The 27289-nt window shown below is 35.8% G+C and overlaps 1 protein-coding gene across 2 annotated transcripts in view; it reads right to left on the reverse strand.

The window, feature by feature from the left end:
• The window catches only part of LOC139992527 (pikachurin), a 254987-nt gene that overhangs the window by 206704 nt on the left and 20994 nt on the right, over positions 1 to 27289 (reverse strand). The gene's annotated exons all lie outside the window — the stretch shown is intronic.

Below are 27289 nucleotides of genomic sequence, written 5' to 3' on the forward strand. Positions count from 1 at the left end.
TCGATGAGAAATCATTTACATGCGCGGAGTTCTCAATGAAATTAAAAAGAAAGGAAAGGGTAAAGAAAAGAAACAGAAAGAAAGGAAAGAAAGAGTCTTTGACCGAGTATCGATCCAACGACGGCCGTGTTTAAAGAAAATAAAAGAGCAAGCACGTTTTCCTTCGTTGGTTATTTCATCTTAAGTAAATTCGAAAAGCCAATTAAATTTCGAATGGAACCTTGTTACCGTTGAGATATAATTGCCTCGGAATTTTCATTCCTTTATGGCGTTCCTTTAACGATCGTAATTCTTAAACGACGCGACGTTAAAAAACTCGTCGAGCTTCTCTTGGCTTTTCGATCTAATGTGCCAAACGAAGATGATTTAAAATTCCTCCTCATTTTATATACAAATTTAGATGCTCTTCATGGGAACTTCCAGATTGTGCTGAATAAAAAATACGATTTTCTTAAATGACTGGACGTGCTTGAATTTTTCATGACGTGTCTTTTAGAAACATTTTAGATACTACCGTCGTGATATAGAACCCAGTCTTGAATGTCATCCGTTTTGTTCCTCTTTGCAGGCAAACGTCACTGTAGCGTAGTAAAAACCACAAACGGAATGACATTCTATTGCATATTTAATTACAAAAGCTCCCTTTAAAATCATTCAGTATCTCGACGTATCTGTCTTATTTTACCCTCATTCTCTTTAATTTTACAAAACGTGATGTATTATTAAACGATCCACCTCCTCAACGTGCCACAAAGTCAAATATTTTGTAGTACTCAAGTATTTCTTACAGAATTGCTATCGTATTTCCCTGGCATGTTTCTATTTCAAATCCATGCTATTCCCGCTACAACAGTTCTAATTTCATATCTAAACTAATATATCCCAACTGCATGCGAACTCAAATCTTTGGTTACTAACACTCCAAATCCAGGATATATGCGCTTTGGTCCGGCTCGTACGTACTTACATTACTCCTAATATTCAGTCTCGATTATAAATGTGTTTTACAAGTATGGCTTTACTTAAAAGATTAAAAAACTGGATCTTCAAATATTTCAACAGCTGAGGAAACACATATTTGAAGAATGAAAAAATGCTGGACAGGAAATTTTAACTACGGAGAACGTAAAGTACTGACTTTATATGGTTGCTTTGGATAAGATCAGAGACCAAAGTCAAATTAAAGAGTTTTATTTGAAATATATTTGATACATTTTCAAACTCACAAAAAATATACACGGAATCCATTTTTCGCATCTTAATCGCGAATTCACGTTGCTTTCATTACCCTCTTAACGTCTATGCCTCTCCAAGACACTTAATTGTTGAAAATACATAATCGATCAGTTTTAACACATTTCTTGTACTAGCAAACACGTTTCTGTACTTATAAAAACGCTTCTTTTCTTCCACTTCCTATCTTGTGCTTTGCATCTTATTGTACTGGAAACTTAAAATATAACGATAGAATTAGAAAAATATATACATACAGTTACTAACAAAAGTTAGAAAACGTAATGATTGCTTGAAAATTACTATATATTTTCTGTCTTCTGAGGTACATTGGTTGGAAATAAAAATACCATAGAGATAATAATCCATGCATAAATATACAAGTTTTAATGTTAAGTACCTAAAACGAACAGTGAAATTTGGCGATAACAATGTGATGTTGTTTCTCCTATTCTGCTAGTACAAATAAAAGAAACTATGGACAGATTCGTTTATCGTGATATTCTGCAAAGTCTTATGTTGCCATTTGCAAACGAAAAAATGCCAACAGAGTGGTCGTTTCGACATAATAATAGCTCGAACCGTTCCACTGAATTAATTAAGACGTTTCTTCTGGAACAAAATATTAATATAATTAAATGACCAAGTTGATTTTCTGACCTGAATTTAATTGAATATTTGTGGAATTACGCTAGACGTCAATTAGGAGGTAAATCTTTTACAAATAAAAGAAAATTGATGTAAAACATCACAGAAATATAGTATAAAATATCGACTGCGTGTTGTGGTCGAATAATTGAATCAATGACACGCAAATGTTATGCAATCATCAAATCCAAGGATTACCCAACCTCTTATTAGATCATTCTTTATGTAGTTTTTGTTAAAAGTAATTATGAAATTCAAACAAAATATGTTTCTTTTAACTTTTGTCGCAAAGTTTTATTTTGCTCAACCGATCCAATATTAATTGTAGATCTTACTCGAATATAATCGAAAAGAAACATATTGTAATTTCTCGTGTAGACTGTTATCTTTTTATACCATTTTTAATTTCACCCGGTGTATCATAGAAGATCAAAAATATACATTTTCCAAGCGATCATAATGTTTCTTTACTTTCGTCGGTAAACCTACATTGTTATATAGCCAAGAAACAATTTCGCTAAAAACAAAAATTGTGCGTTTTTGATCAGAATTAGATAAAAAAAAAAAAAGAAAGAAAGAATTGTATCAATCCCGATGTAAAAGCAGACTAGTCGCGTCGCCGCAGCGCAATCGGTGGTTGAAAATTCCACTTCCACTCCAATTATCTCGTCATAAAGTCATATCGCGTTCGCCGGCGATATTTTTCATTTAGCAAACAGTCCGCTTTCGAACGAGACAGCAATGCAGATTTCTACGTGCGACACGGACCGGTTCTCTCTCTCTCTCTCTCTCTCTCCCTCTCTCCCTCCCTCCCTCTCTCTCTCTCTCCCCGGGCACGAGCCAGAATTATCCGCGCGGCCAAGAGGAATGATTTATTGTCGCAACAAGTCACATTAGCGCGCGTTAATTGCGAAGGGTTCGTTACAGCCGCGCGTTGTCCCGCGGCAGTGAGCAACGCTGCAAGGCGCGGCTGAATATTGCACACCGATTCGGCCCTGTGACGGGTTCGGAATCGGGTCGACCGCGATTTTCGGTGGAAAATCAGTCCATCGCCATCCAACGTCACGCCCTACTTCCTCCTCTTCAGAATGTCCACAGTGCCGAACATGGCAACCAACATTACGATTATTTCTCGTCCCATGATCGTGTCGCATTTCCCGATGAACTCGCGATGATATCGACGCCGGCGACGATGGACCATTGTTTCTGCTCGTTCTTACTCTTCGAGATGCTCAGACGATGGCACGCGTGGCCTCGTCCTCGTTCTCGATCACGAGTTCGAATAATTTCGCTGAAAGCTCATTCTGGCTTTAATGCGTGATACACAGTGGCTGATCAAAGTATTGGAACGATCGTAGGTAGAGTTTTATGAATATATTACGCGCGTCGTAAGGGACATTTCGAAATTTCATTGGCATCGTTGTGAAACTTTACTGTTATAATTAAATTGGTAAAATTTGAAACAAGTCTGAAAATTACATGAACCTTCCAGTAACTCGTTACTTTACCTTTAATACACGATCAATATTCGCCCATAATTGTAATCATTAATTCCCTATACGCAGGCTCATAAAAGTATTTGAACACTTACCATATTTTATGTATTACGTAAAATGTTTCGAAATTATAATGGGTCCATAATGAGACAGAATTGAAATATATTAACTATGATGAATGACAATAGATTAAATTACCCGAAATAATAGGAAATTTTTTATAAATTAACCAACAGATATAATAATATAATAATAATAATAACAATACTTTATCATATATCAGACTTTATTTTACTTAATATATCTTTTCTTATCTGAGGAATAGTTATAATTAAAATAGATTACAAATTCAAAAGAAGTCTTATGAAGTATAAATACGATAAGAAAAATTAGTTTATTGGAGAATAAAGGAATTTTTGAAACGATTAGCTTTTTCCCGAGGCATATAGTATAACACGAGATTGTATGAATTTTCTAGTGATAACTCGAAACGCTATCACGACGAATTGCATTTACGGTAGATGAGAATTCGCGACTCTCATACAAATTAAACTGTTTAATTTTGTCAGGTGTTCTATATGTTTCAACGCAGATAATTGTTTTGACGTTCACGTTATGTATCGCGGGTGCAATAAATTGACACGTCAATCTTGATACCTAGTTACTATTGAACTACTACACGTACTTCGTCGAGAAATATCATCGAGCTACTAACTGATCGATAGAATTACGAAACCGGCTAGTGGTTGTGCGAAATCATGCTCTGCTATCACGTGTTTCGTGCAGTTCGAATTATTGAAATGCGTCCAAAAATACATTCACCATTCGATAGAAATTAAAATATAAAGTGTCCAGCAATTTAGCTAATCTTTTCATCTACGATCTTCTTTTCTAAAAAGCATATTTCTCCCTGCCAAAGGATATAAGAGGATATAATGAAACTGTTATAATTATGGTTGGAAAAAATAAACAGAAAATTCTACGATTGACCGTCCATACATCATATAATTTACAAGTCGAACACACATTCATACATCGCAATTTAATTATTTTGTTTGTTTAATACTATCTTACCTTATTTCTGCACCACTATATTAGTAATCCTATTTATATATTGTAGTTGTTGGTTCCCAGCTTCCAAATCAAAATAAAAAATAGATAATCAATTACAATTTTTATTTTAAAAGAAAATTTCAAATTTACAATTCCAGCGGTAGATAGTTAATAGTCTCCTGACGTGTAGTCAGAAGATTAATAATAGCTTAGCACAGTAACGTTATATTACAACATTTGTATACGTCATTTATCTCAATTTATCTCGTCACATAAGCTGTAGTAAGCTGTAACATTATCATTACATTAGCATACGAAGAAAAAGATTAAATACAACATAACAAATATCCAAGAAAGAGCCACTTATACAACTTATACAAATATTCACATAATTTTTCTTATTATTACTTATGGTAATTCGAGGTAGACGAGGAACCCTCCTAATTATTTGTTATTATTTCTTCTGTTACTTTTTGCTGAATATGGAAACCTTGATCTCATTTTATTACCAACTTTGTTATAATTTATAGATTATATTATATATATATATGTCATAGACAAATACAACGTACATCCTTACGTAATATACGAATATAATGTTTTGTACTATCTACAAAGGCAACTTGTAACCGCCTGTACATGCAGAAGTCTCACTGTACTGTAAAACAATAAAGGAAAACAGCGAAACAAAGAAAACAATGCTAGCGCGAGGGTGAAAACTAAAATTCGAATTTACGTAACATGAGAATACAGACGGGGATTCCCGTTCCTGGATATTTCGAGTTTCTCTTGCAGCGTGTCAAAGTTTGCTTGCGTTTGAAAAATTTCAAGCTCGTTCGAACCTGAAACTTTCCAACGTTAGAGTCCTCGACGATAAAAAAAAAGACATGTTTTTCCAAGAAGATACTCGAATATAAAAGAAAACTTTCTGCTGAATTGGAAATCTCGAAAGTCGTACGAAATTCGTCGTACAAATTTTATATGAAGTTGAACAACTTTTAATTTATGTCATAAGAAAAAATGTATGAATGAAAAGAAAAGAGAAAGTTCGCGTGCTTCAGAGCCGTAACATCGTTCGGATGATCCCCGTAAGCCATTTTCCTCCAAAAGAAATAAATTAGAAACGACTGTTCCGCGATTCGATCCTTAGATTTCTGCGTAGCACGCGTTCCCTGGCGCGTCTCTGTCGATTTATCGGCCGATAAAATTTTATCTTCGACCCACGTACATATAAACCGACGACGACTACGCTTGCCAATGCGCCAGGTTTACACGATTGGAGTCCTCACGAACTTGCATCATGCTGACTCGGTAGCTGTCGCAAAGTACCAATTTTTCTTCACGTTAGAACAGAAGACCTTAACACTTTGACGATAAAGCAATTGACGTTTCAATCAAAAATATTGTTGCAATGCGAATACATCAATTTTTAAGTGTGAATATTTTAATTTTAAAACAGTACATTGTGCATATTTCGATTTGAAAACGGAACATTGCGTGATCGTTTCAATTCTAAAATATTGGAATGTGAATATTTCAAATTCAACGCATTGTAAAGTGAATATTTAAAATTTACAAAGTTGCAATGTGGATATTTCAATTTTACGACATTCTAATGTGAGTATTCCAATTTTACAACATAGTAATGTAAATATTTGTATTTTTAGACATTTCCAAGTGAATATTAAAAATTTTCAATATTACAATCTAGACATTTCAGTTTCACGATATTCCAGTATGAACATTCCAATTTCACAATATTACAACGTGAACGTTTCAATTTAGAAATATTGCAAGGCAAATATTTCAATTCTTAAGCATCGCAAAGCGTATATTTACAATTTTCACAATTGCAATTTGAATATTTCAATTATACAATGTTCTACTTTGACTGTTGCAATTGTAGAATATCGCAATGTGAATATTTTGCATCAAATATGAATTGAATTTCCCTGATATGTAACGTAAGCTTTCAGTACGTCAATTGACGTGACCCAAACAGTGAAACGTTAATAGATGCAAAAAGAGTCACGAACATAAATCATATACTGAGATATTTTCACGACTTCAGAAACACGTCACACTATGTTAAAGTAGAGCCATATTCCAGATGGAAGATTTTACTGGTAAGTAATTTGAAAATGGAAGCAGGGAACACTAATTAATTTTACTAACGAGAGTTGTGGAAGAAGGAAGTGCAAAAAGAATAGAAGAGTACGAGATAAGAGTTTATACAAGAGGTGTGAATAGAAAGGATGACGTAGCCGATCCGGAGAGAACGTCCGCCCCAAGCTCAAATGTAATCCTTCGCTTGACTAATAGATTTTTAATTACGGGAAGAGACCAATCTGTGACTAGAAGAGTATAACACTTGTAAGATGAGGCAGAGACATTAACAAGGTGTCATACAGCGACACGGAGGACCTATATACATATATACTGTCATATATGCTATTAACGCTTTATTTCAAGTCATAAAATCTTAATGAAAGAAAAACGAAAAGTAATATTATAGATGACACTGAAACAAATTCAATGATGTTATATAAGAATGCTTATCTGTAATAATATGTTTAGAAAATCATTCCTACTGAGCTTCGTAATTATTAAAATAAGTACATTGCACAGGGACTACGAAATGTATATGCGGATTCTCTTATTATCTAATGAAACGAGTTTTTACCAGGCTTCACATTTCATTTTCATAGCATAAAATGTATGTAGTCGTACAAAAGTACTCCTAACTGAATGATATAAAATTTAATATACGAGGACTTAATTAATTAATATGCAAGTGTTATATGTAATAAAAACAATATTGTGCAAATATTTTTTGCAGTCACTGTATACATCTTAAAAACAAATCGTTGAAATATTTTGTTGGCCAATTTAACTAAATTCAAGTGGCGATACAACATGATAACAACGTTTCTGTCCGTACAGGTCGTTTGGACAGAGGCAAAAAAGAATCTAACAAATCGCTGTTCTTGCTGATGCATGCTCGTTGGTGGAGCAGTGACGATATATTTTCCCAACTTAAAAGACTTGACAACGTTTTCACAGAAAGTACCGGTCGCGTCCATAGAAGTCGAACGAACGTCAACGTGATTAATTGCACGCTGACCAACACAGGAGAAAGTAACCGCTGCTGCAGAGACTCCGAAACCAACTATCGATCCATGTTAAGCAGTCGACAGCCACTGTCGTTGCTCGCGCTGCGAGAGCCCCGACCGGCCATTAAACCCGGCAACTTTTTATCCATCGGGCTCGCTCTGTTTCGACGGGGTTTCTTTTTGCGTTTCACGCGGCAAAGTGGACTCTCAAGCTGGATGCACGTATCCGACAGAATGAACCACGTAGGATTCGTGCATTTCTGTTAACGTCCTTACTTGTGCACAACGTTGTAGCATAATTTCGTATTATTTATCCTGAGGCGAGAAAAGCGTTGAGAATTATTGTGAATTTTTATTATCTATCTCAGGAGGTTCGTGCATTTATGGGAAATTTAGAGGTGCAAAATATACACAAAAATTGCTTTCATCATGGGATTTGTTTTTGTGTGCGTGCGGGCTTGTGACACAGTTATATGTAATGATTATACGAATTCAGAAGAGTATTGAGGATTACTGTAAATTTTTATTATCTGTTTGCGAAGGTTTATCCATTTATGGGAAATTCAGAGGTACAAGAATACACAGAATTTCTTTCTCAGCGTGATTTCTTTTTATGTACGTTCTTTCAACATAATTACGCACAGGTATCGCTGCGTTCACGGAGGACGGAAATAAAAAAGTGGAAATAGCGTTAGATGGAAATTATGAATGGACAGTTTTCCTACAAGAATAAAAATTATAATTGATTGCAGTTTCTCGCGCTTATTTAAAACCTAGAAATTAACGAACGTAAAAGAAATAGTATGCTTTTGTAAATTTATTGCAATAATTTGAATAATCTTGTATTTAAGTGTACAGAAATTTCAGTGTTTTATTGTCGACGAAAAAATTGTAAATTTATACGTTAACTATATATCGTTTCGTTAAATTGATTTTTTACCATTATATCGATGCAATATCAAGGAATAAATTCAATTTAAAAATCGAGGGACAGACGAGACTTAAGTGACGAACGTGGAAGTGTCCCTCTATTTAGAATACTTTTAAGAAAATCCAAGCTGCTAGTGCAAAGCACGAGACAAAGTTTAATTCGCGTTTCTGCAGATCATCATTCCCTTGGTTGTTTACAAGCGTGGACCTACCGCATTCAGAGGATCGCGAAGCTCCTCGAGCCCGATTGAATGAGTTTAACCGGGTGTAAAGTAGTGTCTGTCGGTCGTTTTCCTTTTCATCGTGGGCGCGGTGAAACGGAAGTTGCTCGAAACTTGTTGCGTCGACAAGCCGAAGCCCTCGCTTTCCAGGAGTTGTCTGATGAAAGGAGACGAGTCGCTTTGGAAAACGAAGAACAAGAGCCTGTCCCCAAAGGAGTCTACGTTTTACGAAAAATACCTCGTCAAATTGAAAAGAAAAAGCATAGTACAATTATTATTAAGTCTCTACCGTCTAAGTCTATCATTTTTGACGAATTTTACCACCAAGTTTCGTAATTGAATAGTTGCGACGATGGAAGTTTCTCGCGAGAATCGAACAAAATTGGCGAAATTTTGAGGTTTTATATCTATCAGATAATTTCGAAACCAAAATAAAAAGATGGCTTGATCCATTGATAGTTCGAGATTATAATATGAGGATTTCTCCACGTAAAAAAAAAAAAAAAAAAGTTCGGGATTATAATAAGCATTTCCGTTTGAATATTCTTCTACGTCTTTGCATATTGTACATTTTTACACAAAATAAGTGTAAAAGAGCTGCAGTTTAATAATAGATGTGAAAACATATGTTACACAAATTTTAATTCCTCGTAATAAGTTGTGTTATTGTTTAAACGCATTTCAGTGTGAAAATTGATCATACCAACTTCAAATCCAAATCACTTCGTTTTTCCTATAAATATTACAGATATGTAATAGAACTTTCCACGGAATGTTACATTTTGGAGAATTGTATGTAATAGACGTAAGAACAAAAAGATCACTGTAAATCCATGAATCGAACAATAAAATTTAAAGCATGCGGACCGACGCGTGCAGAAGAATTTCTAGGATAAGAAAACTAATGGGTTAACCCTCTATCTTCGTATAGATAACAACGTAGTTAAAAATGGACAAAATCGAAAACATCGAGTACAATAGCGATTGATTCGTCGTAGAATGGCCTAATACCGATTAACCAACGGTCAAATCGATTAAATTCTGCGGCAGAAAGTTTCGAATCCCCTTTTTCGAATGTCAAGAATTTGGAATTTTTTCAGAGAATTAGGAAAAGAATACGAAGTGGGAAGGAGAACAGAAACGATGATTTTGTATAATAGATTCTCAGGAAACGAATATGGAAGTAATAACGCCATGAATGTTGAATACCAAATAGATGACGTGAAAGCGAAACCTTTGGTCTATCGAATATCGATGCTGAACTACTTTATTGTAATACATTTTCAATGGTAGGTTAACCCGTTACGCGATTCATATAGCTTGTGATCGATTAAGAACGTACGCAAGATATGTCATTACTTTCTAGAAACTCTTTCAAAATAGGTGAAAAACTCTCTTTCTATCACTTGGTAGAATGAGCTGTAAGATAGCAATTAACCAAATGATATATGTATTTGTTTTCGAAAAGTCTCAGATTTCAGTGCGTTATGTCGATTATACGAAATCATCCAGAAAAGATGCGTTTTTTTATTAATAACGAATAAAAAATCATTTTTCTCGCTGATTAAAAAAAAATTCGATACAAGAGGGAAACTTTCCCGAATCTTTTCTTTCAATGAAATATCGGAGAAATTATAAAAAGGAGCCTGAAAATTTAATAAACCTCGTTGACCAATAAACTCCAAGTAAGAGACCCTAATAAAACTGATATGTCGTCTAAATCCATGTAATGAACGCGCAAGCTCCGATGATCCAATAAAACCGCAATTAACTCTTTTACGATACGACAGTGGAGAGAGTGTACGGTTTACAAACTCGGCCATGGAACTGCACCCTGAATCCAATACAAATTAGCCTCCTAATTACTCTCATTAATAACGATATTCAACGATCCTTTCAGGCCACCCGACGGCGTGGTACAAAAAAGCCTTGCGATCGTTCGATAAAAAGCTGCACAGACGTGGATTAAGCCTCCGGCACTGAATTCACTGGTAATGAAGCACAAGTTCGACGCCAAGTGGCGATCACTTCAGGAGCTTCCACCTCCTTTTCGTCTCGATCCATTGCATCACGTAAATATTTATCGATGGTTTATTAATCGCACAAATTATATTTTTGAAACGAAGCGCATTACGTTATGGATTTGACGGACGTGTATATACTAAAAGATGCAATTAACCACACGTATAATACAGAGATGAGAAGATGGTTAGTCAAAGGAATGCGCATGAAATTGGTTATTGGTTATTGGGTTGGACTGATAGATCCAACACGATCGCGAAGATAGATGATCATGTGAACAATAGAGAGTGCTTGCCTTAAACACTTCTCCAAATTAAAAAAATTATAAGTATATAAGAAGTAATATCTTGGTTTGAGTGATTTTCGATAGGAATAGCCATTATACAATACATTTTCTTGCTTACCTGTGACCATTATCGATGGAAATTGATGTTGGTTACAAATTACCATTATAGGTGATGAGGACATTTTTTGGTCATTGGTAACCGATATTGGTAACCGGAAATTGGTTTTGGTTACCGATAACTATTATCGATGACGCAATTTGTCGTTTTGCAACGATACGATATATACTGGTTTATATATTTACGTGATATATACTATTATGTACTTTTGCTGAGATACGAAATATACTACGATGTAGCGCGATAGTACAGAAATAAGTACGATACTATATAACAGCATTTGTTTTATTAAAATTGATTACTTTGCCACTAATTCTTTTGTCGTCGACAAAGATTAGAGACATCCGTGGCAAATTTAATTAACGTTTGAAGCACGACATGTGGATCGATCAGCGTAACGTTATACTCGTAGTTCTTTCAATAATATATTTATTACTGCTACATTGGGTGCGACTGTTCCGTCGCAGTGAAATACGTGTCGGACGTGTCCCGACTTTGAAGAGCGAGAAACAAATTGAAGCGTCAGAAAAGACCCAATACGAAGTCGGTCACGAATGAAGTTATAACAAGTCCAAAAATGAAACCGCGCACAAAGTATGTGCACATTCGTATAATTTACAATTTTACGGTAGTAACACCTTACGCGGTATATGTATAAGCTTTTCATCGTAAACATAAAATCGCATCTTCTAAATCTGAACGAATAAACCCATTTTCCTAGGAACCTTTACTCGACCATCGTGAGGTGATACTTCTCTATAAAAGTGCAAACAAAATCGCGTGCAAGTGAGCAAGGTGACAAAAGAGGAGCGATAGAATCGTGGTTGATCGAACCGTTTCCGGGTTAAAATCGCGACGATAGTCGCAAACAGAATGGAGACGATCGTGAAGAAGAAGCCGCGAATATCGCCGTTTCGCTTTATGAAAGCTTTTTGCAGACAGAAATTTGGCGCATCCTTCGGAACGTTGCTACAATATTCTCAGAATCGATGGATTTTCGGGTTTCCTGTAATGCTAATGCCCCAATAGTTGATTTTCGCCACTGTTCGACGTTCGCCGGTGGATAACAAACGAAATAAAGAAGGAGCGTGCGAAAGTCACAAGATAAACACGAATGGAGATAAAACGGATCGTGATCTTTGAGAACAACTGCAACTCGTCCGTACGGAGAACTTCTCCCTCTAAACTGCTTAGCGACGATCTTGTCGACGTTCGACTTTTGCCAAGGATTATCTTGAAGAAGCAGCGAGAACGTTATCCACGGCGCCGGCGAAACGAAGTTTGACATTGGAATTATCTCGAAGCTCCCTTTCTTAATTGTATTCTCTATTCGTCGGAATAGTGCGTATACAGCGTAAGAGAGATAAATTGCGCGAGAATAAATGTAAATGACAATTTGAAATGTTATCTGAGATCTTTGAGCAACACTCGTCAATTTTTCGAGTTACCTGTAAATAAGATTTGAATTGGAAACTCTAAATCATTATTGGATGAAAGTTACTTGGAATGAAGAAAGAAGATTGTTAAGGTTATTTGATGTATGTGGAATCAAAGAAACGCGTGGGTAAATTGTAAGGTATTGTAAGTATATATATATATATTGTGAATATTAAAGTACAAAGTGTGGAATACAATGTAAGCTGGTCCAGATCCGCACGCTAGCAATGTTACCCTGAGACTAAAAGAACCCTGAAGCCAACGTCGCACATGTACCGCTTATGGTCTGTCATCGACGCATTCTTTTGTCTATGCGCTGTCGATGGCCTCAGCGCTTGAGAAAACCGAAGACCAGATGTAGAGTTTTCTTAGAAATGGCGATCACTTCAACAAAGATGATAGATAATTTTTACTTATTCGATAATTACAAATCTTATTAAATAACGACACGAAAGATATGAAACGTCGTACCTGTTATATTTAAATCGATGAAAGTGCATAGAAATGAAATAATAGAAAGTGAAGATCTCTGAATGATGTTTGAATCGGAACTCAATATCTATTAAAGAGTTTGATACTCAAACGATGCTAATTTGCTCCTTAATTTATCCCGTCTAAGGAGAGAAATTGCCTCAAACAAAGCAAAGAACTGGCGTTAATCCAAACGGACGCATACCTAGTTTCACCAATAATTATCAATTTCCCCATGAATTTCCACGTCAAAGAAGAAACAATAAAAGGAGGATTTCCAACGCTCCATTTTCTAATAATATAATATTAAAACAATCCGTCGACCGTTAAAATAGGATGGACACTCGGCGGTTCTACGCATATCCCACCGTCTGCCATGTAATTACGCCAGCTACCTTCGAGCCAACTTCTCCATGCATACTGGTGTAAGAGCGCCGATGGCTGACTCAGAAATTAAACGTGTAATTCGATCTGTTCTATTGGGAATACTATGACCTGCATCTGTGTGCCATGAAATATATTACAGGAAGAAATAGGGAGAAGATAAGCGAGAGAATAAGATTTATCTTGTAAATCACATATTACCAAAACTTAATTTGAACGATGAGATCTCCTTGAAAAAAATTTGCTTTTTTTATCCTTATGTAATATATAATGATATATATAACAATATATAATATTCTTTTTTATTCTTAAACTTTTGAAACAAAATCTTTTGGCCTAATAAACTGTTTCTTCTTTTAGAGTGTTACATATTAAGTACACTTTTTCCAACAAAATTAAAAATTTAACAAAGCCGTATCACATATTACTTCTGCAATCTTCAATTACGAACTGGCCTGAAATCTTGCAGAAGCGATCTCTCTACGTAGAGCGGACCAGCGATCATTTACGAGGAGGTTCGATCTAGTGGAGCACCAGGCCAGATCACGCGGTTCGTCGCATCTCTATCTACTGTGCTTTCATGGTTGTTGGTCGGTCAGCGCGGGACAACCACCGAAAATTCCAATATCCGTGTCTGCGCGCAGCCCTCTGTCGTATTTTACACGGCGCACGTGAAAAAAATTGGTTCATCGATGTCGCGTCGCTGGGGAAAGATGTCCGGTATTATTTTCATCGTACTGGCAACGTGTTGCGGAAATATGCCAAATGTATCCGCGCCCGTGCCTCAGTCGACGATAACCCTTCGTTCCAATGCCATCGATATGGAAGGTGCGCCCGAATCTTTCGAAACCTTTGCTGAAATAGCATCGACAACGGCCGATAACGAATTACAAGTGTGCTTATCGTTTGCCGTATTTTATAGCTAACGCGAATTCCAAACTGGATCCTGAATACGTGACCCAGTAACGACCAGCGAGATTGCTGAAATCGAATACGATTTGTGACGAAATAATTATTATTTGTTTTAATACTGGAATCGCTGAAATCGTCGAAATAAACAATTCGGGATTTTTCAAAGAAATGTTGCAATTTCACAACAGTACATTTTTAGAGGTTTGAATGGACTTGTAAAATTTATGGAAAAGTTGCTTTTTCTGATTGTATATTTTTTTTATGTGCTTTTCACTTTGATGTTTTTTAGTACGAATTTTATATCGTGGTTGTTTGTACTAATCGTAATGTTGTCGTGGTTAAATAATATTCGTTGACAAAGGAAAATGAATTCGTATTCGTATTTGTATATGAATAAGTAAATAATCTCGATTATTTTTCCATAACGAATAACATATCTTTGATGTAACTGGAGAAGTAGAATTCTAGAAATATTAATAAATGCGCTTGCGGTGTCTGGTTCAAATTTATTCAGTCAGTTTATTCTACTCTGTTCCTAGCGATGAAGAAATCTTTTTGATACTCGAAAATACTTCGTTTTTAATTCATTTATTTATTCCTGTATATTCTCTCGGAGATTTTGTTCAGAATTATTCTTTAAACGTCGAGATCGCCACTCTACATCGGATTATTTTTATTATTTGCATCAGATTATAATTTTCTATTAAATTTAAATTCTTCCGATTATATGCTGAGTATTTTTCTTATATAACACGTTCGGTGAATTTCTAGCTAGTGTGGAGTTTGAACTGGATGCTCCAATAATAACAGATGAGATTGGAGAAATCGAATGCGATTTGTGCTGAAATAATTATACATTTTAATGTCGTAACGCTTTACCAACATTCACCAATTATGAGTTCACTAATTAATGGCAATTTGTTCGGTCACATAGCCGTACGGGACCGGCATGAGAATATATAATGAAGTCTTCAAATAGAATAGAAATTTCGAAATAACCAGTCATTTCAATAAATTCTTACGTAGATCTCAACGTTCGATGACTCTAATCCAGTACACAAAAACTCTGTACTTTGTGCGTCTATAATCATCTTCGACGTATAGCGATCGTTGAACATTGGACGACTACAGTCACCTTTAATAAAAGATTAGATTGCCGCAAGAATATTTACATATCCGTAAAATTAAAGTAAGAAAATCACAACCCTAGCAAAATTCAACACAGCGAATCAATAAACTTTAAGAAAAAAAAAGAAGTGATTTTTTGAACTTGAACATGCAAGAAGGAAACACGAATTGTTGCTTCTGATACAAACAAGAGGAGCCGATGCAGTTCAGTCCTCAAAACTTTTATAGTACAAACGATTTCGAGTTAACAAAGGTAAGTAAAGCCATACGTATCTGGCTAGCTATTCTTTTCAACTTTCCTGTAAGGGGGATCGTAACGACGTGCGCATATTTCTGTTCGAAATTGTACACAGTGCGAGAAAAGAGACACGTGCAGCAGTCTCGCGACCTGGGATTATTGCGATTGTTCTGTAGCGGCGTATAAATACGTTTTGTACGGTTTCTTTCATGCAACAAGCAAGCGTATTTCACAACCGCATGGTGATATTCATACATTTGTGTTACGAACAAGGAACTACTCTGGAACTTCGTTCTCGGTCTTCCATACAAAGTATACTCGTATTCTGTTTCGTCCTCTTTTTCTTTTTTTTTTTTCTTTTTTCATCCTCCGAACGTAATTCATATTGTGAAGGACACTAAAAGGATTCTCAACGATAAAGGACAAACACACGGTTTTAGCTCTTTCGGCGGAGATTAGAAAGAGCTTTAGAAACGCGTACGATGCGATCAACGTGAAAATCGAAACTAAACACAGCGATTAAATGATGTAATTGGAACATTAACTTGCTGATAGAATATGTATTTCGGCGAGCAACAGAAATATATAGAACGCGTATCCAATAATCAATTGAACGAATTGTCGCTATGTTCGAAGCATTGTTGCACAAGAACTGAATAGTAAATTTATGAAAATTTATATATAAATGAGAATTTTAATTGAAATATTATTGAAGAATGTAAGCAAAGTAATTTACATATTGTGTTAACGAGGTGAAAAAATGTATAGAGGCATATGAATCAACGGAAGATTTGGATCGGAGAGATTCATATTGTTGAACCTTGGAGTACCAACGTTGTTTTGGTTTGCAAGGTTCAAAGGTAAACGAACTCCGGACAAAACATTATCGCCGTTATTTGTAATCGTCTACCGGAATTACATTCGAACTTTTTATAATACCACTGGTTGATACAAATAGACGAACATGCTCTCTAGGACAGTCAGTATAGCGCGTCATTATAGCGAATCATTATAGCGAGTATTTATAGCGAATCAGACAGTCGAATAACGAGCGTACATTTGAACAGTAGCATTGAACGAGCGACGATTACGACCGGCATACACTATCTCTGTACTTGTATTTAAATTGATTTTAATATACACTGACTATTACAATTTTATCACTCGTCTCTTTAATAAACCAACGCATATAATACAATTCACTTCAAATGTATTAAAATAGTAGATACTTCACAGTCTACAAAATTTCTTTAAAGAAAAGATTGGTAAAATGGTAGGACCCAGATAATAGCGAGAAGTAGCGAAAAAAAGTATTAACTTTTTCGAGAAGGGAGTATGCAGTAATAATATCTATAGAAATAAAATTAATGTCTTGTTAAATAATCTATGCTCCGTTCCTTTTACGGTAACTTTCTAATATTTATGAGCTTCGCAATTAGAAACACCTACGTAATTTTACTAATTGCGAAAATACAAATTCTGAAAGCACCTTTCACGAACACAATGTTAAAAACACAGAACTCAGTAATATAAATTATCTGGAAGGAAATCGCGAATGAAACATTGCCTCAGTAGAACGTTTACTTTTAGTGGGTTAACTGTATCCATTCCGCAGCAGCGTAAAAACAATACACTATACACATATTGCGGTGCACCATGACGAAGTAAATCTCGTTAAAACGGCAGAGAAGAGAGTGGCTTCGCTATTATCAACGGAAAGATCAAGATTAATGAATTCCATCGGATACGGATAAGGTATCTAAGCTTAATACGAAGTCGGACTCGTATATCTTTGCAATCGGCCGCAAAGACTAGGTGCTCGAATCGATAACCAGTCGAATGGATGGCGGCGAATTGGGACCGGTTTGCATGCAACGCGAAACCGCGATCGAACAAACTTTGTGATTCATTGTAGCCCAATTAAACACTCTGTTGAACCGTGAATTTGAACCTGCACCTCTATCGTCCCTCTATTATACTTTCGCAACTATGTGTCCGTGAATCCATCGCCGCTTTTGTTTCCTCGCCGTATTGTGAAATTTTAAGAAGATTACATCGAGTCAGAAACACGGTACAAGATAGATACAAACGCTTGTTGTACAGAAGTAGGTAACGAAATAAATTTTTCGCCTTCCGCAATGCTTACTGGTCATCAACAAAATGTTAAAAAGAAAGTTTAAATCAAATTTCTATCGCGCTACCAATAATGAGTGAAATAATCTGTTTTTTTAATATTGATCGCTTCAAAATTGTTCATAATCAGATTTCAGCAATTGATACAAGGTAAATTACTTGGGTTATTAAGTTCGACTCGGAACGACAAAAAAGTATTAATTTGTAATTGTTCTGGCTACAAATAATCGCAACTTACACCACTATAGCGCATGAGTATCATATTGTCGGACACGTATCGTATACGTGTATCACAATACACGTAGCGTGGTATGAAACAGCCTTTTTATTGTAGCCGATGCAAGCCCCAACCTCGTCCCGTTTGCATTTTCCAATTTCGTTCGCATCTCTAGCCACTTCTCACTTTCACGAAAAAATCCTCACCGTTTCCCCCAATCCGAATTTCTCCATCTTCTCCTTCAACCCCTGGAATCCATCCCAGACGAGTCAACGTCTGCTCTACGTTCTCGTTTCGGCTGCCTCGTTGGAAGCAAACCGCTCCAGGCCTTGGACGTATCCCCAGTCTGTCTTACTTTTTATGCTTGCTCACCTCTCTCTTTCCCGCTTCTTTCCTTTCGTTTTCCTTTTCGTTTCAGTTCCTTCGTGTCTATCTTCTTATTCGACTCTCGGCCCAACTCGGCATTTCTAGTAGTTTCTACCTTTCCGTCGTGTCCCTCGATTCAACGTACGATACACACTGGACAAATTGTCGGAAAACACCTTTCCAATGGCAATAAATCTGTGATGGATTTTGTATCGTATATACGTATTGTGTGTATCATATGTTTTGTATTGTTATTGTATGTATACATATTATATGTATGTATGTATGTATGTATTGACATGTATTGACGATGCATAGTAACAAATTACAATACACTAATATTATTTATTATATGTAAATTATTATATGTAAGTAATTATAAGTACTATAGATTGTAGCTTAACCGTTCTTTATGGGACCGAACCCCTGGTCAGATAAACGAATGATCAATTAATCCAAAAATATGTACTAATTATTTATCGACCGATCATGGAAAAAGTGTACGCGTGTGTATATCTATAAAAAGTACATTTAATCGGAAACTAATGACCAGGGAGTGTGTCAATGATTTTTCTCCTGGTCGATCGTTTTCATCCCAACAAAAATATGATAAATCAAGAGTGGATAACCGGCAGTTTGCTGTACGTATATTAAACACCGTACAGTAATAAATTAATTGATATATACACAAGTGTTTATATTATGTTGAACAATAGATAGCCAAGAACGATTTGCTACTTATGGTATAGTGTCGCAATTCGAAAAATGAAACTTTTTTACGTGGTCTTATATCGACAACAATTATACAATCAAAGTGGAATAATGAAAATAAACGGGTATATATATAGACACCAGGTAAAGCATAATATTAATTTTCCTTGCCCCTTCCGTTCCCTCCTTGTTTTTTGTGTTCCTTCGTGTCCATTCTTTTATTCCGATTCTCGTTTCGTTCTAGCCCACAACTTGCAATCCTCCATAGTCTCTCTCCTTCCATCGTGCGATACACAGCGGGTAAACTATCGGAAAATACTTGCATCACCACGACGAGTCTCATTTGTTGGTTGTGGTGGCCCCGAGCTGTAGATAGGTGGCCACCCAACAACGCCGCGCTATAGCTTTCTGTATCCCATTATAAAGTTGCTCGGCTGTTATATCGTTAACCATGCTGCAACGTTAGCTTCGCCGACACGTCGACCTGTCTTCCTTCTCTCGTCCTTCCGGGCTAAATACCATCGCTTACCATCGCTCCAACGTTCGCGATTAATCCGTAGGCGTCTTTTTTTCTATTTTTCACGCTGGTGTAAAAGGTCGCATCGACTAATTACCCGAGAGTCAACGACCGGACCGATTTCACGCTTATGCGACAGTGAACGAGTTAACCTTTGGAGCCGCGCGTTTCGAAGGCGATTCCAAGGATGATTGCTTGAATTATTTAGCTATTATACAGGGTGAGACTCCGGAAGAAGAAGCTTCTTTTCCGCTGGTCGGATATTACTGCGACATCAAAGGTGATAATGGCTTGCTACATGGTATATTTTAGAAGTTTTGTTTTCTCTTATCTTAGTATTAGACTGTGGATTTATATGAAACTTTGTATTTTTATGAAGAAAACTGAAGAATCTACATAGTAATTCGTGTCACCTATCGAAAATTATGACTCACTTTGGATATTTTATAACTCTTTGTATATTATAGTATAGGCACCCTATACATTTTGAATCTTCAAATTCCGCAAAACTTCATACATGACGTGATCGATAATTTTCTCCTCTTCGAATCTCTAGGGAAGGCATCAGTCTGTATGTTCGTACTAGGCAAGGTACTATACTCGTTCCTTACTCGGTAAATCTAGCGACAATGTTTCTAGAATGTCTTTACAATGAGTCGTTAGCCTCCACGTTTCGCTTGGCTAGCAGCCAGACTTTGCGGTAAATATGGGAATTATGAGGCTAGTTGCACAGCAGGAAACATTATAATGAAAAAAGATATTCAAAATGTTTTATATAACTAATACGATATGGACATAAAAGTTTTCTACGGTAAATGTATATATACCCTCGTGAATTAGTGTAAATAAAAATATTCTCGTTGGTCTAATTGCATAATTTCCAAGTAGCAATTTCAAGAAGGAGAAGATAAAAGTGTTTCAATTTCAAAGTGTAGAAACTAAACGTTTGAAAAGAAAGGAAACGCATGTTACGTCTGCATCAATTTTTGCGTTATATTTTTAGGGCGATTCGAAAGATATCTAGAATTTTTGAGTAATTACACGGAAAAAGGTGTACTCATTCTTTGATCGTTAGATCAAGCGACAATGCCTCTATCTTGAGTCGTTAACCCTAATGTTTTGCTTGGTTGAGTGCCAGACTTTGCAATGAATATGGGGATAGTAGCGTTAAGTGTTCGGTAGGAAACGTTATAATGAAAACGAGAATAACAGTGGCCGGTTTTTAGAGGTGGAAAGCTGATGCAAGCCAGTACGCTGCTGTGGCTCCATATATGCATATAAATGATCTGTAATATGCAACGACGCTGAATAGAATAATAGGAGAGGCAGTATGCAGGGGATATGAATGGTGGAAAATCGTCCGGAAAGCCACGTCCCGAGTATTACGAGCGTTGTACAGTACAACTCGCTGTTTAGGGGATTTGCGTATTACTATGGTGGAATTTTGTCACAAATTCTAGATAAGATGTAAATAAGACATATGGTGGAAAAATTGAAAATAAATTCATTATTATGTATTCAGTATTATTTGACAAAAATTGATATGAACTTAAGATATTAGATTAGATACAAAATAATAACGTACGTTTCTCGTAAATTAACAATTCGTTCAATGTTTCAAAAATTGAGTCCTTTCGCGCATTTTTCTCAAACAAATATTTTAAACTACCATAAAAATTACAAAAAAAAAAAAAAAAAAAAAACGAATTCTAGACACCCTTAAAATATTGAAATCTTACGGCAGTGAAGGCAAAGTTTGCGATGTTTCTCACGTAATCGTTGAGCTAGACTTTCACCTAAAAGTCTTTCCGATAAATCCGTCAATGTTGACCGTGTCGCACGAGTAGTTTCGCTAACGTGGATTATTCGCAAGGATAACCAAGGGTACAATACAAGTTACATTTTTCATACGGATTTTTTCAACACGGCAAACTTTAAGAAAATTTTGATCTTATAAACGGTTACGTATATTATAGATGCGTACATACATATGATTCGCACAGAAGGCAAACTAATCAATCGAAATAAATCGTTTGATTTCTGAAAAGTTGAACTCCAACAGCGTAACTTTGGTATCAAAATTGAGAAACTTAGAGACCGTAGAATTAATCAATTTGTGTAATTGAAGAAACTGCTGGGAAAGTTGAAAATTGTCCTTTATCTTGAAAATACAAGTAACATGTTCATATTTATAATATTAAACTGTGAAATACAAACTTATCGAAGTAACCGTAAATCGCAAACCGGAAAATTGTGTGCTCTTGAAGAATGCTAGAAAAGTTCCGTCATTACTTAAACGATGACACAACATTTTCTTATATCCCACAGCTATTGGAAAAAATTTAATGATCAAAGTTGGCCCCTTCTCGTTCAAGATAATCGAACAATCAGACCTCTGCTTTCGGAGATTATCTTTAAATTAATCGCTCACAATATTTCTAAAGAACACAAAAGCGACGAACGTGCCATACCGAAAGACTCAATAATAATTTAAATCACTAAAGACACATTGATATAATGACAATTGTCTAAAGATATTTTTAATGCGATAAAAATCAAATTAACTGAAAAGGGGAAGTTTGACAACTTGGTAATTCAAAAAAATCTGAAGCTTTGCAAAAATGTAGTTGCCGCGATGTTAATAACGAAAAATTTTTTCTTTCCTATTGGAAATTACAGTCTCGTAAATATTTAAGAAACTATATAAAATAAAAGTTGTAATGTCCTTTGCGGTTTATATCGAGAATGTGAGAAATTGTCAAAAACAAATATTTTTTCAAAATTTATTCCACCAACCGCCGTTCCTTAAAGTTTTATTTTTTTCTTTTATACGTATATCATAGTGTCTTTGAAGAGCTCTTAACGAATATATAAATGATTTGAAACAACAAAATTTTTAAACACACAAGATCGACAGGTGTAATGCTGATCGTGGGCTTATAATATTAAATTATATATATATATAATTTCTTATATTTACAAGTACAGGCATTTGTAGCAATGTTTTTAATATTTTCTAACATCTTTTTATAAAATCTTTATTTACACATTAAACTTCCTTCGATTCAAACCGTACAAACCGTAATATTTATATGTTTGTAAAGAACTTTTCGAAGATTGTGTAATAGTACAAAATAAAACTTAGGGAAGGGTAACATGGGGTAAATTTTTAAAAATTGTTTCTCTAAATTTCTCACATTTCCGATGTAAACCATAAAGAACACCAACTTTTAATTTAACTTTTTTTTCTGTATCTCATATAGTTCCTTAAATATTTACGATAACACGAAAAGTAGAAATTTCTTTGGGGCTGTTTTCACCCTTAAGACCGTTTCCCGGCAGAAAAAGAATCGTTCCGTTACTAGCAGCCCATGTACTACATTTATGCAAAGTTTAAAATTTTTTTCGAATTTTCGAGCTGCCGAGCTTCTCTTGCGAGAAAGGAAACACAAAGGGATAAGAAACAGCTTCAAATTTCGCTAAATAACAACATCGTGTCTCGAAATACAACGCTGAAGATAAAGAAGCCCGCGAGCTGAATCCTCTTAATGAGCGGGCCAACTGACGCAGGAAGTCAGGATCGTTGCTCAATTTTGATGTTAAGTGGAGGACAAAATTAAGCGAGCTGCATTTCAGTTCGCGGGACTAATTAAAACCGTTTTCATGCGTTGGCTGCGCGATCGACTTCCGTTGAGTTTCATTAAATATCGTCTCTAATTATAACGAGAGGGTTGAATTCCCCTGGGAACACCGGGGATATACACTAAGCGACTCTACTGCCAGGATACTGCCGGGATACTGTCGGGAATTATGTCGCAATCAATTACGCTATCCGCAGAATGACGAGGACGATTGAAAATTCGCGTGATTTTCCTTCGATTCCACTGAACCGATCCATTGGACTTCTATCTTTATTTCGTTGGATACCGCTCTTTTTAATTCCGTGTATTATTAAAGATGGTGGAAAATGAAGTTCATAATTGGAATTATTTCTTCTATTTTTTATACAGTATATAAGAAAAATTAGAATTTATCTCTTTAGGAACGAATTTATTCGGGTTAGAGAGAAATAGTCATATTTTTTTACTTTTCAATAAAACAAATAATATAAAAGAGCAATATTTAAAAAAATTTTCTTAAATGTCTGTTAGAGACGAGGTTTCCATTTCTTAATTATACGTAAATTTCTAAACATTTCTGTAGTATCCTATTGATATTTCTTTGTGTTATGACAATCTTCATAAATCGACAAAAATCATAGTCTGGCTATAAACGTATCTTTTCACTTTAAACGTCCTATTGATATTGACGAATATAAAACAATGACCATAAATAAAAATGTCAACCTCGTTTGCTGATATTGATATTGAAATAAAGCTCGGCTGTTATACTGTATCAGTCCCTTCCGCTAATTATTAACGAATAAACGAACGCGAGGTCTGTTAGATTTCCCTGAAGAGGAATATCTTCGTGACGTTGAACGGTTGCAAATTTTAGTCTAATTTTTCTGAACGAAAGATAAGACGCATTTGTATAATGTCGCTCCGCTAAACCGTGGCAACGTCGCGTATAAACGCGTTTACCTGCTCGTTGTGGTGTAAACTGGAAGCCAGGCGTCTAATTACCTGACGCTAATGGCCAAGATGAGCGATCCCAGAGCCGCCGTCATAAATCGAAGTAGGTCGCGTTATAAATAAAGAAAACTCGCCTATTAAAATTCCGTTCGCGGGGAAATATTATTGTATAAAGAGCCGTGGCGCTCTTCGTTATCATTTGAATCGTTACCTTTAACCTGCACGGAAAATCAGAATAACAGGGACAGTCAGGCTAAAACGGAGAAGCTTTTGGTGATTGTTGCCAGAGATATACAAAAATATGCAAGCACTCGCCGAGTCGTAAATATTCATAGAGGGCGTCCGAATTCCTTGCGCCACCGTCCGGAGTTTCACGCCTTCGTTCTCATTTGTATTTGTCACTGATACGTGGTATTAAATGAACCGTTTATGCAACCTAGTGAAATACTACTAGGAATTACCAACTTTTAAAGTGCAACTAAATATACCACGTGAATGATTATGATTAATATTGGAATTACTGAATCGGTCAAAATGTCGAATTGACGGACGGAGATTTCTTGTCTTTGGAATTAGGTACTGAAAACATATGGGATATTATTTAGGCGAAAATATGATTATATACGTATACTCGCTAAAGTATTTAAACATTTATCATAAACTTTTATGTCATGTAAAACTTAAATGCATATTGTACTTACGTGTTTCATCAGAATCACAGGTTTAGACATAAAGTGATATTGAAATAAAAAATTAATACAAATATGCTTATTACGTTCTTCAATTATAATCATATTCCTATATGTGTATCTCGGTAAAAGACATCATTAATTTCGTTACCGTAAAGGTAAACATTTTCACGATTTCTATTTTTCTAGTGTCAAAAATGTTTTCGTTTGAACGATTAACCTCGACTGCCTACGCAATAACATTGTTGTATTTAGACGTTTCAACTCTATGAACGCCTACATCTATGAACACATACAATCTACACGTTTGAATACTCGCGGCTGTATGCAGGTTGGGGAAGGAAAGGAATTGCAGGCCAGACAGATTGATTACAAAATGGACTACATGAATTTATTGGATGCATGACTATGAAGGGACTGCACCTTCTAAATATACAGATACACACAGACCACAGCAATAGAACTTTATCATATGCCAGGTCCATTTGCTACGATCAATGAAATTTGTTAAACGTTTATAAAACGTACACAAACGTTGAAAAGCGTAGTTTCGAAAGTTACCTTTGCATTATATGTGTCTAATTTTTGTAATGAGGCTAAAATCCTAGTCTTATCTACTACGTATCTTTCTACTTTACACTGCCTACTAATAAATATATGTGAACTACGTATAATAAATGATACATAAAAAACATAGATGAAAGCAATTCCTATTGAAAGGATTAATCGAAACCTTGTTCGTGACTCCATGAATAACTACATCACTGACAAAATTATCATTTTCGATCCTCCTCTACGCGATACAGTTTCAATTAGACGATCCTCATTTCTACATCATACAGTCCGACGATAGTTCAAGCGATTAGCCCGAATTTGTACAATACATAACAGAGAATTTTCATCAAGAACACAGTATTCATTCATCGAAAATCCTCTCACTATCTCGCAACAATACGCATTATATCAAAATACATACTCATCTAATCGCTATCGACGCGATAGTTGTTCATCGTACGCATACTGCATTAATTTCGACATCATTCTCGCGCAATGCTATTTATTATCCGAGGTATATTCACAAAAAACGGATCAACCAACCAACCTCAAAATTAGTTTGTACACACGGAGTAATCCCGGTTTACGGCATCTCTAAACGCCTGGCAACCGCTGCAAACGACGTTCAAACGTGCTTCGTTCGTCCATTGCATTCGTACACGTTTCGAAACGTTTTGTCGTCCAATAATACGCGGTTTAAGCGAAATCGGGCGATATCTGACTGGTTAGATCGTGTTTCTCGCTTTAAGTTCTTTGCAAAAATGCGATTTGTGTTGAAATTATACGTTTTAATGATGGATTCGTTCTAGGCATTAAAACAATGAAAGGTTCGTGCATAAAAATTTCGTTCAATGTTTATTTTCCAGGATATAAACAATTTTATTTTATGCTAGAGATATGCATACTAGCATCAGGGAATCAGCTGAACCTTTCTGTTTATCCAATTCATGTTTCTTACTCTAAAATCCACAAACGAAAACAAATGAAACAGAATATGGATAAAGTAGTTTCAGCTGATTCATTGATATCGGTATACTTCTTATTGTAACATGAAATACAGTTGTTTATGACTTATGAAATAAGCCTTATTTCTATGCGCGAACATTTATCACTGCTTTAAAATCTATTTTATAAATATCCCTCGTGTATTTTATTGCACCTTTATATAATCTACATGCTACTAAATCGATTTATTTCTTCTAATACCTCTTTTCTCAACGAATATCTGTCTTCTCGGACATGTTCAATTATGCGAAATTTCAATTAATCTTCTCTACTTCTTGAATCACTTTAATCGTTTAATAATACTTGAAATTTCTTGAACGACCACGAACGACTACAGTCACATTTCAATTCGTCAAGTAACGTACACACTTCGAATCGTCTCATCGTCCAGTAACACGCGGTTTACACGACGGAAACCAGACAACGTCTGGCTAGTTATAGCATGTCCCCTGATTCGAATCCTTTGTTTATAATCCACTTTCGACAAGCTGCGACAAGGCAAAGGCTTTCATAGTCCCGCCACGTTACTGAGGGGTTTATTGCTTTATCCTCGGCGGAAGGGTCGAAAATTCAAGTTTCGAATCGTCTTCCAGGCGATCGTCTCGCGAGCGTTCAAACCATCGTGTCTGCTCGCCTTTACGTTCCTCGTAATTGAACTGCTCGAGAAAGTCGCGCGAGACTGCAGCCAACGTGAACTAAACGGGCAACCCTTATTCGACCCGTGACGTGATCTAGCCGACAATTTTTAGGGGTACACGTAAAGAAAACCCTGATAAACCTTTCGATCTGAAACTTTTTAATCTCGAGTTTAAACGAGACTCAGTAATTTTGA

The sequence above is a fragment of the Bombus fervidus genome, chromosome 11 (assembly GCF_041682495.2).
Source record: "Bombus fervidus isolate BK054 chromosome 11, iyBomFerv1, whole genome shotgun sequence".
NCBI classification, from domain to species: Eukaryota; Metazoa; Arthropoda; class Insecta; order Hymenoptera; family Apidae; genus Bombus; species Bombus fervidus.